This window comes from Chenopodium album, chromosome 5 (genome assembly GCF_948465745.1).
Source record: "Chenopodium album chromosome 5, dcCheAlbu1.1, whole genome shotgun sequence".
NCBI classification, from domain to species: domain Eukaryota; kingdom Viridiplantae; phylum Streptophyta; class Magnoliopsida; order Caryophyllales; family Amaranthaceae; genus Chenopodium; species Chenopodium album.
In genome coordinates, this window is record NC_137838.1 from 78,261,313 (window position 1) to 78,277,784 (window position 16,472).

General features: G+C 35.1%; 2 long non-coding RNA genes and 1 pseudogene across 2 annotated transcripts; all 3 read right to left on the bottom strand.

The window, feature by feature from the left end:
* Window positions 1-8,586: 8,586 nt before the first annotated feature.
* On the bottom strand, window positions 8,587-9,478 carry LOC145631205 (protein MIZU-KUSSEI 1-like; annotated as a pseudogene).
* A 2,187-nt stretch (window positions 9,479-11,665) lies between these two features.
* On the bottom strand, window positions 11,666-12,364 carry LOC145631207 (uncharacterized). Its single transcript, XR_014112372.1, has 2 exons — window positions 12,305-12,364; window positions 11,666-11,913 (listed from the first exon to the last, which is right to left on the bottom strand). It is a non-coding gene; the product is annotated as an uncharacterized LOC145631207 (long non-coding RNA).
* Window positions 12,365-13,121: 757 nt separating this feature from the next.
* On the bottom strand, window positions 13,122-14,773 carry LOC145631208 (uncharacterized). The gene is made up of 3 exons (XR_014112373.1): window positions 14,752-14,773; window positions 13,859-13,972; window positions 13,122-13,135 (listed from the first exon to the last, which is right to left on the bottom strand). It is a non-coding gene; the product is annotated as an uncharacterized LOC145631208 (long non-coding RNA).
* Between the last annotated feature and the right edge of the window lie 1,699 nt (window positions 14,774-16,472).

Genomic DNA, 16,472 nt, shown 5'->3' on the forward strand with positions numbered 1-16,472 from the left:
CGGATGACGGATGGATGTGGATGGAGCAATTAGGATAATGGATGGATGCGGGTGAAGCTCCACCCGATCCAAATCCGATCCATTGCCATCTCTAAGCTGAACTGAGCTGAACTGAACTGAATTTTAACGTATGAGAACAGGCCCTTACTGAATTTACACAGGATTCGCTCCCCGATTGGTAAAGGTTGATTTAGTTCACGTTATTTTTGCTTATCTAATATGATCATTATTTGAGAGCTTACGATTTCATTGTTCTATTTTTCTTCCGATGAGAGTTCTTTTCACCCTTTTCTCACGATTCTATTTTGTTATCAGTCACCTAAGAAGCTAAGGGATAAGTTCAGATCAGAAAAATAAAAAGTTTAGGTTAAATGTATTAGAAAAAAAAAAGGAACTTTAAAATGTGTCAATTAACATTGAAACACTGAACAAACGTTAACAAATGTACTACTCTCTTAATCTCAATGGCCTCTTGTCAAAAAAAAAAAAAAAAAAAAAAAAAAAAAAATCTCAATGGCCAAGTAGGCCCAAGCTATTTCACACACGTTTTCAGCTTTCTTTGGGAAAACTTTTTTTTTTCTAAGCCCAAACCCTTCGTTATTTGATTGGGCTTGGTAATTGTCAACTAGGAAATTCTCTTAAAAACACTTTTTTTTTTTTTTTTTTCCATTTTTTTTAAAGAAAAAAGTTATACATAGCCTTAAATAATACGAAGTAATAAGCTAAATGAGAAAAAGTATTAATAAAATATATTTAATTTGCGTATGTTTTGTTATACATTTTAAAACTAATACCATATAAGGAAAGATGGTTACAAAAATTTTGGAGTATCAATGACAGAGTATTGATAAATAAAAAAGTACTAGAGGCAAAGTCTTAAAATCTTCATTTTTATTTGTTAAAATATAATTATTTAACCGCTACTCCGTGATACAATTTTTTTTTATATATATTCATTGTAATACATAAAACAATTGTTTTTTTGGATTTGACTAATAAATAAAATAGCAGGGGTCATGACTCTATCATAGGGGCATTGGTTAAGATCTTTTGTTAAGTATGAGTTCGGGCTACATACGTCACCAGTAGAGAGAGCGCACGTCCACTTTATAAGTTTTAGAAGGTTTCATCCCAAAATCATATGGCAATAGGAGGAGTAGCCTCTAGCCTTACAATGATCAACTCTCTCTTTTTTTCTCAATATTAGACACTTACATGTGTTTGAAAATTTTACACTTCTAACATCTTCCCCAGTGGACTTATGAAGTATACATATATATATACACTATTCGGTTCGGTTTTTTGGGAGGGTGGTTCGGTTTCGGTGTCAAAAATTAAAAAAAAATCGGTTTTCGGTTCGGGAAATTGTAAAACCGAACCAAACCGAATTATAAGCCCAATCCTACAAAACCCCTGGCCCAAAACTAAATACTCTAGGTATATAATGAAAAATAAGAAAACCCTAATCACTCTCAGCCTCCCTCTCTCTCTTTCCACCCTTTCTCTCTCCTTTCCTCTTCTCCTCTTTCCCGGATTTCGCCCAATTGCCCATTCTCTCTCATCTTCTTCGCTTTCATTGTCTCATTCTCCTCTTTTCTTTTCGTTTTTCTTGTCTCTCCTCGCCACCATTAACGAAAACATCGAGCTTTTGATTAATAAATTCCGAATTCGCTTCACCATTAACGAACACCATCAACTATATTAAAGGTTTTGATTTCGAACACCATCAACTAAAGGTTTTTCATGTCAAATTCGACTATGAAAACTCTAGATCTAGAGTTTTCATGGTCGAATTTGACCATTAAAAACCCAAATTCGACGTTTTTTCGGTGGAATGTGAGGTTTGTCCTCTTTTTCTTTCTTTTAATTTGGTTTGTGTTTTTTTTTTCCTACTAATTTTTTTCCAATTTTTTCTGATATTTCGATGATTTTTATTCCAATTTTTAGTTCAATGAAATTAGGGTTTTATCTTAAATTTTTCGAAATTATAGCAATTCGATATTATAGTAATTATGTCTAGGAATGTTTGCGGATCTGGGTTGTGTTTTAGTTTGGATTTTTTTGCAAAATTTGATGTTTATGATGTTTGATATGAAAATTTGGTGCGGTTCGGTTTTTTTTTTTTTAAGAAAACCGAAATTTAGGTGGTTTGGTTTGGTTCGGTTTCAAAGCTAAAGTGGTGTGGTGTGGTTTGCAAAATCAAGAAACCGAATTATGGTGGTTCGATTTCGGTTTGGGCAAAAAACCAAACCAAAAACCGAACTTTCACCCCTATGTATATGTATACACACATAATATATATATATATATATATATATATATATATATATATATATATATATATATATATATATATATATATATATATATATATATATATATAAGTTGGAAGTTAGACCATCTTCAATGGTGAGACTCAACATTAAGTATTGAAATACAAAATGAGTTTTTTTTTATCTTTAATGGTAAGATCATACCCACTTCTCAATTTAGCAACTCATGTTAAATATAATTTTCCAATGGTGAGACTCTCTAAAATATACAAATGTCACTTTCAATTTATGGCCCATCAATTATTGTAAGATTAAAAAATAATAATAAAAAAAAGTAAAACTTAAATAAATTACAAAATATATAATTTATTAACAAGGGCCCACACTTTTTGTCAAATGAGACTCAAAGTTGAGTATCTAAACTTAGCAACTTTCTTTTGGAGTTGCTAAGTTTAGATACCAACATAGCAAAAAATACTCTCTTTCCTTAAAATATTTATGTAAATAATTAGCTTAGTCAACGTATATATTGTTTCCTAGTTTATAGGATATGTTTAAGTTAGTTTCCTTGATATTTGCCTAGAATTATGCCTAGATAATTCCCTGTATATTTGTATAAATATTGATGTGCAATGGAGGAAACAATTCACGGAAAATACTCTTTTATGGTATCAGCAGTCTAGGGCGATTAATCTTCCGCTGCACCCTAGCTTTCCGCCATTACTCTTCTTCTCTTCTTCTCTTCTTCTTCTTCTCTGCTATGGGGGAATCAAAATCCTCTTTCCACCCTGCTCTTACTGTCAACAATATCAAGCATAACATCCCTGTTGTTCTTGAATTAAAGGACGCACAGTACTCTACTTGGGCTGAATTGTTTAAAATTCATGCTCGATCTCACAAGGTGTTAGACCATATTATTCCTCCGCCTAAGGAGAAGGTGAAGGTCCCTGTCACTGACGAGGAAAAGGAGACATGGTCTGTTCTGGACGCTGCTGTCCTCTCGTGGATTTATTCCACCATCTCCAACGATTTATTGCTCACAATCATGGAACCAGACGCTACGGCAATGGAGGCATGGGATAGGTTGCGTGATTTATTTCAGGATAATCAGAATTCTCGTTCATTGACCCTTGAACAGGAATTTTCGACCACCAAAATGGAGGATTTTCCAAACGTTTCTGCTTATTGTCAGCATCTCAAGAGTCTCTCCGGTCAATTGCGCGGTGTTGCTGCTCCGGTGGACAATAATAGGTTGGTTCTACAATTGATTTCGGGTCTCACCGAAGCTTACAAGGGTGTTGCGACCCTTATTCGACAGAGCAATCCCCTTCCTCTGTTTTCTCAGGCTCGGTCAATGCTTACGCTGGAGGAGGCCGGTCTCGCTAAAAAAGCCGCAACAGGGGCGTCAGCCATGGTGGTTCAGTCCCGGGATAATTCTGATGATGGTCATGATAATGCTGGGGGTTCTCGTGGTCGCAATAAACAGAAAAATTCGGGCAGCCGCAAGCAATTCGGTGGCAAAGGCGGCGGGTCCGGTGGAAAGGGTGGCAACTCCGGTGGTAAAGGCGGTGGCAAAGGGCACTCCGGCCAACAGCAGCAGCAGTGGCAGGCAGCACCTCCAGCTCCGTGGCAGCAGCCGCAATGGGCACAGTACCCGGGTTGGGGATGGGTGCCACAATGGGCTACCCCTCCTTGCCCATACCCCAATCTGGGTTGGGCTCGTCCTCAAGGTCCACAAGCTAAGCAACCTGGTTTATTGGGTCCTCGTCCACAAGCTTATGCAGCTTCGACTCCGCCTATGCAGTACGCTCCAACGGACATTGAAGCGGCTATGCACACTATGACGTTGAATCAACCCGACCCCTCATGGTACATGGACACCGGAGCCACTTCTCATATGACATCCTCCAACGGTAATCTCTCGTCTTATTTTAATTTGAGCAATCATCATGGTATTATTGTTGGTAATGGTCATACTATTCCAATTAATGGTTGTGGTCATACTACTCTCTCTTCCCCTAATCCTCCCTTGTCCCTAAACAATGTTCTCCATGCTCCCAAACTCATTAAAAATCTAATTTCAGTTCGGAAATTTACGACCGATAATAATGTGACTGTTGAGTTTGACCCTTATGGTTTCTTTGTGAAGGACTATCGGACGGGGAGGCCAATAATGAGATGTAATAGCACGGGTGATCTTTATCCTCTCACCAACACCATTTCCACAAATTTCTCTTCTCCATCGAGTTTTGCAGCTTTAGCACCTTCTCTTTGGCATGATCGTTTAGGTCATCCCGGGTCGGGTATTTTACATACTTTTCGTAGTAATAAAAGCATTGAATGTAATAGGCCAACTAGTTCAAGCCTTTGTCATTCTTGTGTACTAGGGAAACACATTAAATTGCCTTTTCATTCATCTATGTCTTCTACTACTTTGCCGTTTGATATTATACATAGTGATCTTTGGACATCTCCTGTTTTGAGTTCTTCGGGACATCGTTATTACATGCTTGTTTTGGATGATTTTACTAAATTTGTGTGGACTTTTCCTTTGGCTAAAAAATCTGATGTCTATGATAAATTTTTAGCTTTTCAATCCTACATCCGCACACAATTTGAGCGTCCTATAAAAAACATCCAATGTGACAATGGGCGGGAGTATGATAATAGTTCCTTTTGGGAATATTTTGAGTCAAATGGGTTGTCTTTCCGTCTCTCTTGCCCACATACGTCTTCACAAAATGGTAAAGCCGAAAGAAAATTGAGATCTCTTAATAATATCACTCGCACTCTTCTCTCTCATGCCTCTTTACCTCCTTCATTTTGGCACCATGCTTTACAAATGGCCACTTATTTGCATAACATTTTACCAAGCAAGTTGCTAGGCAACAAGTCTCCTCTTAGTGTTCTTTATCAAAGGGAACCTTCATATTCTCATCTACGGGTTTTTGGGTGTCTATGTTATCCTTTATTCCCCTCCACCACAATAAATAAACTCCAACCCCGATCCACTCCTTGTGTGTTTTTAGGTTTCCCTCCGAACCATAGAGGCTATAAATGTTATGATCTTTCATCAAACAAAATTATCATATGTCGTCATGTGCGTTTTGATGAAACCGTGTTTCCATTTGCTAAGCTACATACTCCCACTTCCACTTCTTATGATTTTTTGGATGATGGTTTCTCTCCTTATCTCATTCACCATATGCAGGCTGCTTCATCTCCTGGGCCTTGTAACACGGCCCACACTCCCTTGCATGAACAAGCCTCCTCTTCCTCTCCTCTTTCTGCTGGGCCGACTGCTCCATCCAGCCCAATACGAAATCCCGCCCCACACTCTCACTCACAGCTCACGGCTTCCCCTCCTTCTTCTGGGCCGCAATCACACAACAGCCCAAACACTCCTCCTACCCCAATCCCACCCACACCAGCCGTGCAACCCATTATCTCCATCCCTCCTCAGCCCACTCCTCGTCCCACTATGGTCACTCGTAGCCAACATGGTATTTTTAAGCCTAATAAAAAATATTGTAATGTTGCTACTGTGTCTAAGGTTATAAAATCTCCTATTCCTCGTAACCCAATAGATGCTTTACGTGACCCTAATTGGAAAATGGCTATGGATGATGAATTTAATGCTCTTATTAAAAATAAGACGTGGGAGTTGGTGCCCCGTCCGCCTAATGTTAATGTCATTCGTTCTATGTGGATTTTTACTCATAAGGTGAAATCTGACGGTTCTTTTGAGAGGCATAAAGCCCATCTTGTAGGTGATGGCAAAACTCAACAGGTGGGCATTGATTGTGGAGAGACTTTTAGTCCGGTGGTCAAATCGGCCACTATTCGGACTGTTCTTAGCCTAGCTTTGTCAAAAGCTTGGCCTATTCATCAACTTGATGTAAAAAATGCTTTTTTACATGGTGAGCTAAAGGAGACAGTTTATATGCATCAGCCGGTTGGTTTTCGTGATAAGACTAATCCAGATTATGTGTGTTTGTTGGATAAGTCCTTATATGGCCTTAAGCAGGCACCTCGGGCATGGTATCAACGGTTTGCTGATTATGTGTCCTCTATTGGTTTCATTAATAGCAAGTCTGATAATTCTTTGTTTATTTATCGCTCGGATTCACAAACGGCATATCTATTATTGTATGTGGATGACATCATTTTGACAGCTTCATCTCATGCTCTTCGATGCTCTATTATGTCTCTCCTTGCTTCCGAATTTGCTATGAAGGATTTAGGTCCTTTGAATTATTTTCTCGGCATTGCGGTTACTAGACACAAAGGGGGTCTTTTTCTTTCACAACGCAAGTATGCAGAGGAGATAATTGAAAGGGCAGGTATGACATCTTGCAAGCCATCAGCCACACCCGTTGATACTAAGCCGAAGGTGGGTTCGATAGGTACTCCCTATGCTAACCCCACTCATTATCGCAGCTTGGCAGGGGCTTTGCAATACCTCACATTTACGAGGCCAGACATTTCATACGCAGTACAGCAGGTGTGTTTGCATATGCACGACCCTAAGGAATGTCATATGGCCGCTCTCAAGCGAATCATTTGCTATGTTCAGGGTACTAAGGAACATGGGCTACATTTATACCCTTCTTCTACCTTGTCTCTTATCTCCTACACTGATGCAGATTGGGGAGGGTGCCCCGATACTAGGCGTTCAACGTCGGGTTATTGTGTGTATCTAGGGGATAATTTGGTATCATGGTCATCAAAACGACAACCTACACTCTCCAAGTCAAGTGCCGAGGCCGAGTATAGGGGAGTCGCAAATGTGGTGTCCGAAGCTTGCTGGCTTCGAAATTTGTTACTTGAATTGCATTGTCCACTAAGGAAGGCTACCTTAGTTTACTGTGACAATGTTAGCGCAATATATCTCTCGGGTAATCCAGTGCATCATCAAAGAACTAAACACATTGAAATGGATATACTGTTTGTTAGGGAGAAGGTTGCGCGAGGTGATGTTCGAGTTCTTCATGTTCCTACTCGACATCAAATTGCGGACATTTTTACTAAGGGGCTTCCACGTGTACTATTTGAAGATTTTCGGGATAGTCTCAGCGTCCGTGGCCCTCCCGCTTTGACTACGGGGGTGTGTTAAGATAATTATGTAAATAATTAGCTTAGTCAACGTATATATTGTTTCCTAGTTTATAGGATATGTTTAAGTTAGTTTCCTTGATATTTGCCTAGAATTATGCCTAGATAATTCCCTGTATATTTGTATAAATATTGATGTGCAATGGAGGAAACAATTCACGGAAAATACTCTTTTAATATTTACTTGAGTCTCACCATTAGAGAAGGTCTACAACTCATGTGAAAAATGGAGATATTTCTAAGATTCTAATCACCAAAAGTCTTTGTTTGACGGTCTTGCCTTGTTGACTAGGAAATTGCATTAATTTGTCCAATGATCCAAAACTGAATCCAACCCTTCACTCTCACTCAATCCTATAATAGTAATGATTTTTCTCATTGAATTGACGATGATTTGATCCTTTTATTCCACCAATACAACTATAACAATTGTGTGATTTAACTTGTTAGAAATATTCCCCTTTCTAAATTGATTGTAATAATTTGATTTTTACACTGCTTACATGTCTTTAGTATGGCCATTCACAAACATTATGTAAAACAATTGTTGTTATGTATGCATGTTGTTATGTAAAATAATTGTTATTATGTGAATTATTATTAGGACTATGGGCCTGTTCACATTTACTTAATTTCAGTTCAGTTCAGTTCAGCTTCAATCAGTTCAGTTCAGTTCAGCTTCAATCAGTTCAGTTCATTTCAGCTCCAATCAGTTCAATTAAGTTCAGCTCCTAATTTTCCTCTCTCATAAAATATTCATTTCAGCTTAATTCAGTTCAGTTCAGTTCAGTTCAGTTCAGCTCCAATCAGTTCAGTTCAGTTCAGTTCAACTCCAATCAGTTCAGTTTAGTTCTGCTTAGTTCAATAAATGTGAACATGGCCTATATTTAATTATAAAATTCAAACATCAAATTTTATATGTTTCATTTATAACATAATCACATATATTAATTATCAAAGTCATGTATTGAAAAATAATAAGTCATAGTGACTCTTTCGGAAAGAGATTTTCATCCCCCCCCCCCCCACTTTCTTGTGTTTTCGTCTTTGACAGTCTAGGAGCGAAAATGCAAAATTCAATGTGATTGATCAATTTATATTCACTCTATGATAAAAAGTAAATTTAATAAATTAATAATGTACACAACCCTAATAATAAGATTGATAATTGTGTTCACATTATTACTTGCCACTCCTCATACACAATGTAAAGTTAAAAATTTGCCTTCAACGCAGGCAATGCACACAATTGATTAAATGAAGATAGATAAGTCCATGAGATGCACCATAACATGTAGGGAAAGTCATAAATTGGGAAATTCTACGTGGCGGCCTCCAACTTTTACAAATTCTATATGGTGTCAAAAAAAAAAAAAACACATAATCTCTAGTGAACCCAAACTTTCATTAAACTCTATTTAGTGGCCAAATCTCACTTAGAATCGGTTAGGTTTTAAAGTTAGGTTTTAGTTGTTGCTGATCATTAGGTGAAGGAGGTAAAACTCCGGCACCCATAGACACACCGTGAAGCATTTGCATAACATGGACTTCGTCGTCGGACATTTGAGTCCTTCTAATAGAGTACCCTACTTTCCTACCATTACAATAAATAGCCCATACAAATTCTTCCATAACCTTTTTTTTGTGTGTTTTAGTCTCACTTTCTAGGGCAACCCTTAAAATGTCACATGACATTTCTTTGTAAAAAGTTGAACTAAGGATAGGTAGCTCAATCATAAAGAAAGGTATGCTATGCGGGTTTTCTTGGATGGCTAGGGTTATACGACCTCGCCTCGTGCCAAAGAGGGTGATGATGGTTGCATGATCGGCTATCATGGGACGGCGAAGGTGGTGGCCTGGGACTTTGCGAGTAGTGCCACCACCTTACACCCGGATGTAAGGAGTGGGAACAACTTGAACATCTTTAAAAGACCGCCTTTAGAAGATGAGGGTTTAGAGGTTGATTTTTTGGATGAAGTTTCATAATTAGGGTTTGTGTTACGTAAAAGAGAAATTAAGGAAGATGGATTTTGGAGTTTTTTGAATGGAATTGAATAAATTGATGGCATTTTTTTTTTTTTTTTTTTTTTTTTTTTTTTTTTGTATTTTTGATGATAAAAGGAGGAATAATAGCAATATAAGGATATAGTAGGGAGTTTATCTTATTTTTAGTTATAGAAATGAATTTAAGATTTGTGGTCATTTAAGATTTATATATTTGTTGATTGTAAAAGAAGGGGGAGGTATCAGGTATGTACCAAGGATGTATAATTGAAGGTGCATTTATATCATTTTTTGTGTAGTTGGATGTTAATAATGAGAGGACCCTCCCCTTGAATTAAAGCTCATGTTAAAACTAAAAAGTTGGCCATACAATGTTTTCTTTTTCTTTCTTTCCTTAATTTTTTTTTTCCCTTAATAGGGGCATATATAGAGTATGTAGACATGTAGTTGTAGATAGAAAGTGAAGGAAAATTATACTTGTACAATATTATTTGGGCACATAAATTAGCAAATCTGAGTAGAAGTTATGTAGAGTTGAGGGTGTGGATTGAGGAGGTCCCTCTTTGTGTGGTTAGTGTTGTTGCTAATGATGTACCTTAACTTCTTTCGTTTTTAATAAAGAAGCTGTTTTGGGTCAAAAAAAAAAAAATAATAATAATAATAATTAATTTGGGCACGCACCATAATACCCTCTTTATCAATCAAAAAAATTAGATTCATAATACCTTCCTTATTTGAGGATGTAGGATTATTCCTTAATCCTTATCAAGAATTTAAGTATAACTTCTTTATAAAAGGTACTCCATCCGTCACTATTTGCATTGTTTACGCCATTTGGCTCTCTATGATTTTCAAGACACTGCTTAAAATGTACATATCAACATGTATATGGCTATATGCTAGCTCACTTGTGCAAATAAATAATAATAATAATATTAATAATAATAATAATAATAATAATAATAATAATAATAAATTAATACAATGAAATGAATCCAATAAGATCGTGCATAAATATTACTCGTATTTCTTATAAATTAGTGATTGCTTTTGGTCAAATTTTATAAATAATTTCAATATAATGGAGAAACAAATAGAGATATGAGGGTAAGGGGGCAACAACGGGGCAAATAATTAGATTCATGTTTAATTAGTCAATGTTTGATAATGTTTTCCAATTTTCATTTTTCTTCTTTATTTATCAAAATTGTTCTTCACAATTAGCATATTTTAATTTTTAGCTAAATTTTCTAGAATATTATTGTTTTTTCCGATTAGCAACGTAATTACATGACAACAAGAAGCACAATAACACTCAACTAACAGACCATGCATGTGCCCTCAGTGCGTATTTAGAAGTAGTGACTACCCTTTTTTAAAAAAATTTATGGGACCTTCATATTTTATTCATGTAATGCAGCTATTACTATTGAAGGACATCCCTTAGGCAAAAGGATCTTAGCATAGTTCAATGGAGCACCACCTGAAAAATCAAGATAACGGCATTAAATAAAAATATACCCGTGCTAATATATGTGATATACTTGCAAATAAAAATAATGTTAAAATTATTTAAAAAAATATTTTGACAACAAAATTATTTAAAATTAAAGATTAATTTAGGTGAAAACTTTTTTAAAAAACATTATTTTTATTTATATAAAGATTGTTTAACCAAGATTAATGTGCATCCATAGTAAAATTCAACTTTAATTAGAAAAAAAAAAAAAATTTGTTATATACATCTATGCACGATGCACTCATGAGTATTTGTTTACTCATTTTTAATGAAGAGTGAAAACTAACATTGAGTTAGTTGAGTGCACCGGAATGTATATAAAAAAAATTCAACAAAGAAATGAGTCATTTCTATCTTTAAAAACTATATCTTTTGCATTAGCATAGATGAATTCTTTTTTTTTTCTTTTCTTTTTTTTTTTTTTTTTTTTTTTTTTTAAGGAAATAGCATAGATGAATTCTACTTTGAAAAAAAAAAAATTGTGTTTTGATTTTAGGAAAAATTAAAATGACACATTTTCATTTGTGAACAAAATGTTTTGAGTTGTTAGTATTCTTAATGGATGGATAAATAGTCTAGTGGTAATTGGGCTTTGGGCCTATGATGAAGAATCTCTAGCCCTATGGAAGGTGGCGGGTTTGAAGACCTTGTTTGTATTTTTGTGCAAAGAAAAATATTATTATTATTGAGTAAAGAATAATTTTTTTAAGCAATATGAATGTTCAATTTTCATATCTTGTTCGATAAAACCTGCTAAAGCAATAAAGTCATAATGACATTACAAGTGTAAACAATTGAAGACAAATATCTTACAGAAGCAGGTTCACAAAATTATTAAAGCCGAATTTGATCTTCCTCCAAAGAGCTACGAATTGAGTTAATTACAATTACATCCTACTTAAGTTCTAAAGACGAGAAGAATGGAAGTGGATTAGACCTCGCTTAAATGAGTATATATGCTCTGAGACAAGGAACAATCATCATATTCAGAATCAACAAACCCTGCTAGATCAAATAAAAACATTGTCATTGTCACCATTAGAATTAAGATGTTCATAGAAAGTAGAAACTCCTCATTCAAACATGAAGAGCTCGAATATCATGATTCACATAACATCAAAAAAAAATAAAAATTTACAGACAAATAAGCTTAGAGATATTATTGTTAAGATAATTGTAATCAGAAAGCTTGGTTTATTCATTCACCATCATAGGATATTTATACAAGCTATTGCCTTACTCTTATTATCTTTTCCTAATAATTATCCTTCCAAGATGACTTTTATTATTGTTAAAAAAAAAATTAAGACAAATGAGCTTAGACAAAAGGGTTGCAGTTGTAATACAGTGAGAACCAACAAAATTGTCAAACTAGCTTAGACAGAAAAGATACCTGCTTTCAATAAGAAAAGACTAATCTCCAAGGCCAATCTCATCATAAAGATGCCACTGCAAGGGTAACTGTTATAGAAAGACAAATCACAACTTCATGAGATTATATCTTATGGATTTGAAAGTGAAGATCATGTTTTTTAAATCCAAATTATACCTTTTGATGCATTCCAATTGCTGCATCAGATGCATCATTCCGAAGGCTGCTTTGAAGACCCTTCATCAGTACTTCCCTCAGTGAATTAAGAGATTGCATTGGATTTAAATCATCCAAGCTCTGAAAAGGGAAACACAAAATAATTCTGTCATGACCAAAATCGAAGCAAAAAACTGAGATGTTTAATTCTCAAACTCTGAATTGAAGACACCTCCAAAAAGAAAAATAAAATAAAAATAAGATAAAAAGATGCACTTAATGCAATTCTTCCATACATCACTCAACAACTACGAGTACCTCATAGTAGTACTGATCATACAGTTAAAAAATTTATAAGACACACAATTCTCAACCTTAACCATGAAATAGAATCGACCAAATGCACATGAAGATGAGATAAATTGGCAAAAACACCAAAAAAGAGCAATAACTAGCTAAATTAGTGCAATGCAGAAAGAAAAAAAAAAACAATAAAATTACCCAACCTTAGAAAAGGGATAATCAGTGTATCCTTCATATAGCATCTGTGATCGTCCATGAATACCTTGAAGATTTGGATTACAAATCTTGTCACTCTCATTGTTTCCTTTAATAAAATGTGTAAAAATATCACTTCATATAGGCTAGGAAAACTTACTGGTGAAAATAACTTAAGAGAGTTTAGTTGATGAATACCTGAGAGTAGACAGCACATTGGTGTGTATGAATTATCCTGTTCTTCAGACGAAGTGGAGGAAGGAGGAGGAGAAGCAATAAATTTTTCTTTAACAATTTCTTTCAAGAAATTATGCACATTTGATGCCTTGACCCGCTCAAATTGTACCAACCCATAGCTCGCATGTAACTGTTGAACCACATCGTATACTACTCCAACTGGGATCCCAAGGCGCATGCCATGGGTTGATTGATACAACGCTCCAGCTGATTCAGTTGAATCAACCCTTTGACTCTTTGATTTTACACACGGAACCAAAGTCGCACCGAAATATATGCCAACTAATTTTCCTCCTCCGCTAACTAAAGCAGCGCCGGACGAACCCCTACCCCCTTCAACATCACACTCAATGATGTTTTTGATAGACAAATCAAATATGCTACCAGCAAGTTCAATAGAAGCCACCCTCCCCACTGTATGGAGGATCCTAGGATGACCGTACGCATGAGAACTCATAGCAAGCATTTGACCCACCTCACAACCGTCTAAAAATTCTAAATACTCTCTATTTTGACCGCAATTACAATGTAAGATACTCACTTCTTTTTTCACATCCTCCATCCTCGTCACAACAATGGCCGGAGTTCTCTCATTATTGCCAAAATTGATGACAAAAGTGACATTTGGAACAGCAAAAAACTCTTTTATATTATGCCCGCAAGTTAGGATTAATGTGTGCTCACCATCATTATATATAATGGATCCTGTACTAGCAAATTTATCCACTGGTATGCCATACTCAGGCATTCGAGTAATAACTTGAACAACTTTCTTGTCTAGATTATCCCAATCCATATCTACAAAAAAACAAATATAACAACGGAAAGATTTAATGCAGGAACTAAACTTTACTGCATGGAACAGGATAGAACAGAGAAGAGAATTAGAGAAAGAAGATAGAGAGAGAAAGGAATTATTGTTATTTCTTGACTGAATCATAGTTTGATTTAAAGACAACTAGAATAACACATTCTGTTATTTCTAACAACTCAACTGCTAACAGAATGACTAACTCAACATTACACTTGGCATCTACATCATACTTTCCCCCTTCAAAACAGACTTGTCCCTCGACTCAACGACTCTTCTTGCAATCTAGCAAACTCAACTGCTTGAGAAATAGTTGCAGGCTTGAGTGCTTTTACAAATGGTTTCACAGAAGGTTTAAGACCACTTATAAAGCTATCAAGAACATACTTTATCAGGCAAGACATGAATACCCATCAACATAGATCTTGTACTTTCAAAATTATCTATGTAATCTTCCAATGAACCATCTTGTTGTAACTTACTAAACTATTCAAGTCAGTTCAACAACATTCCAATTATTTTCTTTGAATCTAGCCTTAAGATCAGTGACAAAACCATTCCAGTTAACCACCAAAGTTCTCCTAGCAGACAAGTAATTCATAACCCATGTTTCAGCTTTGTCAATCATATTCAATGAAGCTAAATCAACCCATTATTCAACAGAAATCTTACAAAAACAGAAATACTTGAAACACTTGTTAACCCAAATGGATGCATTACTAGTTACTACCATCAAACTTAGGAAATTCAGTTTTAGGAATCATACCTAAAGGTCTGCTCACATTATTTCTGTCAAAAAAGGATGATGGTTGTGATTTGCTTGAACTCTTGGATGGAGAAGATGGACTTGGATTCTGACTTTCAGCACTGTTCATGGTCTGCAACAATTTGATCAATTCATCAAATTTCTCATCAATTTTTCCAAATTTATCATCCATCTTCTTGGAAAATTCTGCATTCCAAACTTCCTGGGCATTCATCCGATTTTCCAGAGACTTAATCTGCTGATCCATATCTTTCCTCCAATTAGAAATTGGCGCCAAAATTCAAGATTGTACAAACAAAATTCAATTCAAGAACTGGGTTCACTCAAGCATTTAATCAAATAGTTTATATGCAAGATTGAACTCAAATTCGATGAATTATTAATGTTTTGCTTTGATATCAATAATGCAGGAGTACTGCTTCAAACAACAGTATAGTATAGAACAGAGAAGAGAGATTTAGAGAGAGAAGAGAGAGAGAGAGATAAAGGAGTTTTTTGTTTTTCCATGAATGAATTAACAGTTGAGTTGAGTTAGTCATTTTGTTAGCAGTTGAATTATAATTCGATGAATGAATTATAGTTTGATGTACAAACTCTTCATTCATAGACAACTAGAATAACAGATTCTGTTATTTCTAACAACTCAACTGCTAACCAAATAACTAACTCAACATTACACGTGGCATCTACATTAAGATTATACATTATACTTTTTTTTTTTTTTGTTTGTTTAGAGTGCCACAAGGGCGGATGATGAGAACCGAACTCAGAACCTCTGAAACCGGGAAGGAAGCTCTTACCACTTGAGCTATCCTTCACTCTCACATAATACATTTATATGATGACTAAAAGTTTAGGTATGATTTGAATATATCTAATCCGATATATTTTTATTAAGAATAAATAATTATATCTTAAATAAATTGAAGAGAACAAGTTCTTAAGAGTACGGGTATAGATGGTGAAGTTAAAGGTTCATCCAAGAGTCCAAGACTATCATAGCTCTTGTGTACACATATTTAGTACTTAATTAATAGTCGAATGATGAATTAGTACAGTCTCATTTGACGCAACACTTTTGAAATAGTACATACATTAAACATTTGGAGAAAATCAAAGTGCCACAATGCTACAAAATACTATATAGTGTTAGAAAAACGAGTATATAAAACAATTAAAAGAATAAAGATTACACACTGCACAAATAATTAAGTAATACAATAAGATAGGACGTGATACTAATTACTGTCCTTAGGATAATATTAGCCCCCACTATAAGTGTTGTTGGAGATATCCGCTAATTTATCCCCAGGATTATCTTATTTCTAGAACAAAAAACACAACAAATTTTTTGATCTCCATGAGCGTTTTAATATGTGAAGCAGAGAGAAAAAAATGAAAAGGGAAAAATATCAAGAATAATTAATGCACTAAATGAAACCATGCCATCTTAATTTATAGATAACAATGACAGTTATTATTTTGATTCATAAAAACGGTCTGACATTATCTTATTCCAACAGATTTTACAAAAAACAAATAAACGTAATTTATCTGTTTTTAATGATAATGCCAATGTGCCAAGTGCTAAATGCTATGCTATGACTTTAGATATATAACTATATATATTAAACTCACGTAGTATAGCCCAAAACAAAGTGTCTAATTCAATTAGCCACTTAATCATGCCCTTGAATACATTAGTACAACCTTCCCTTTTC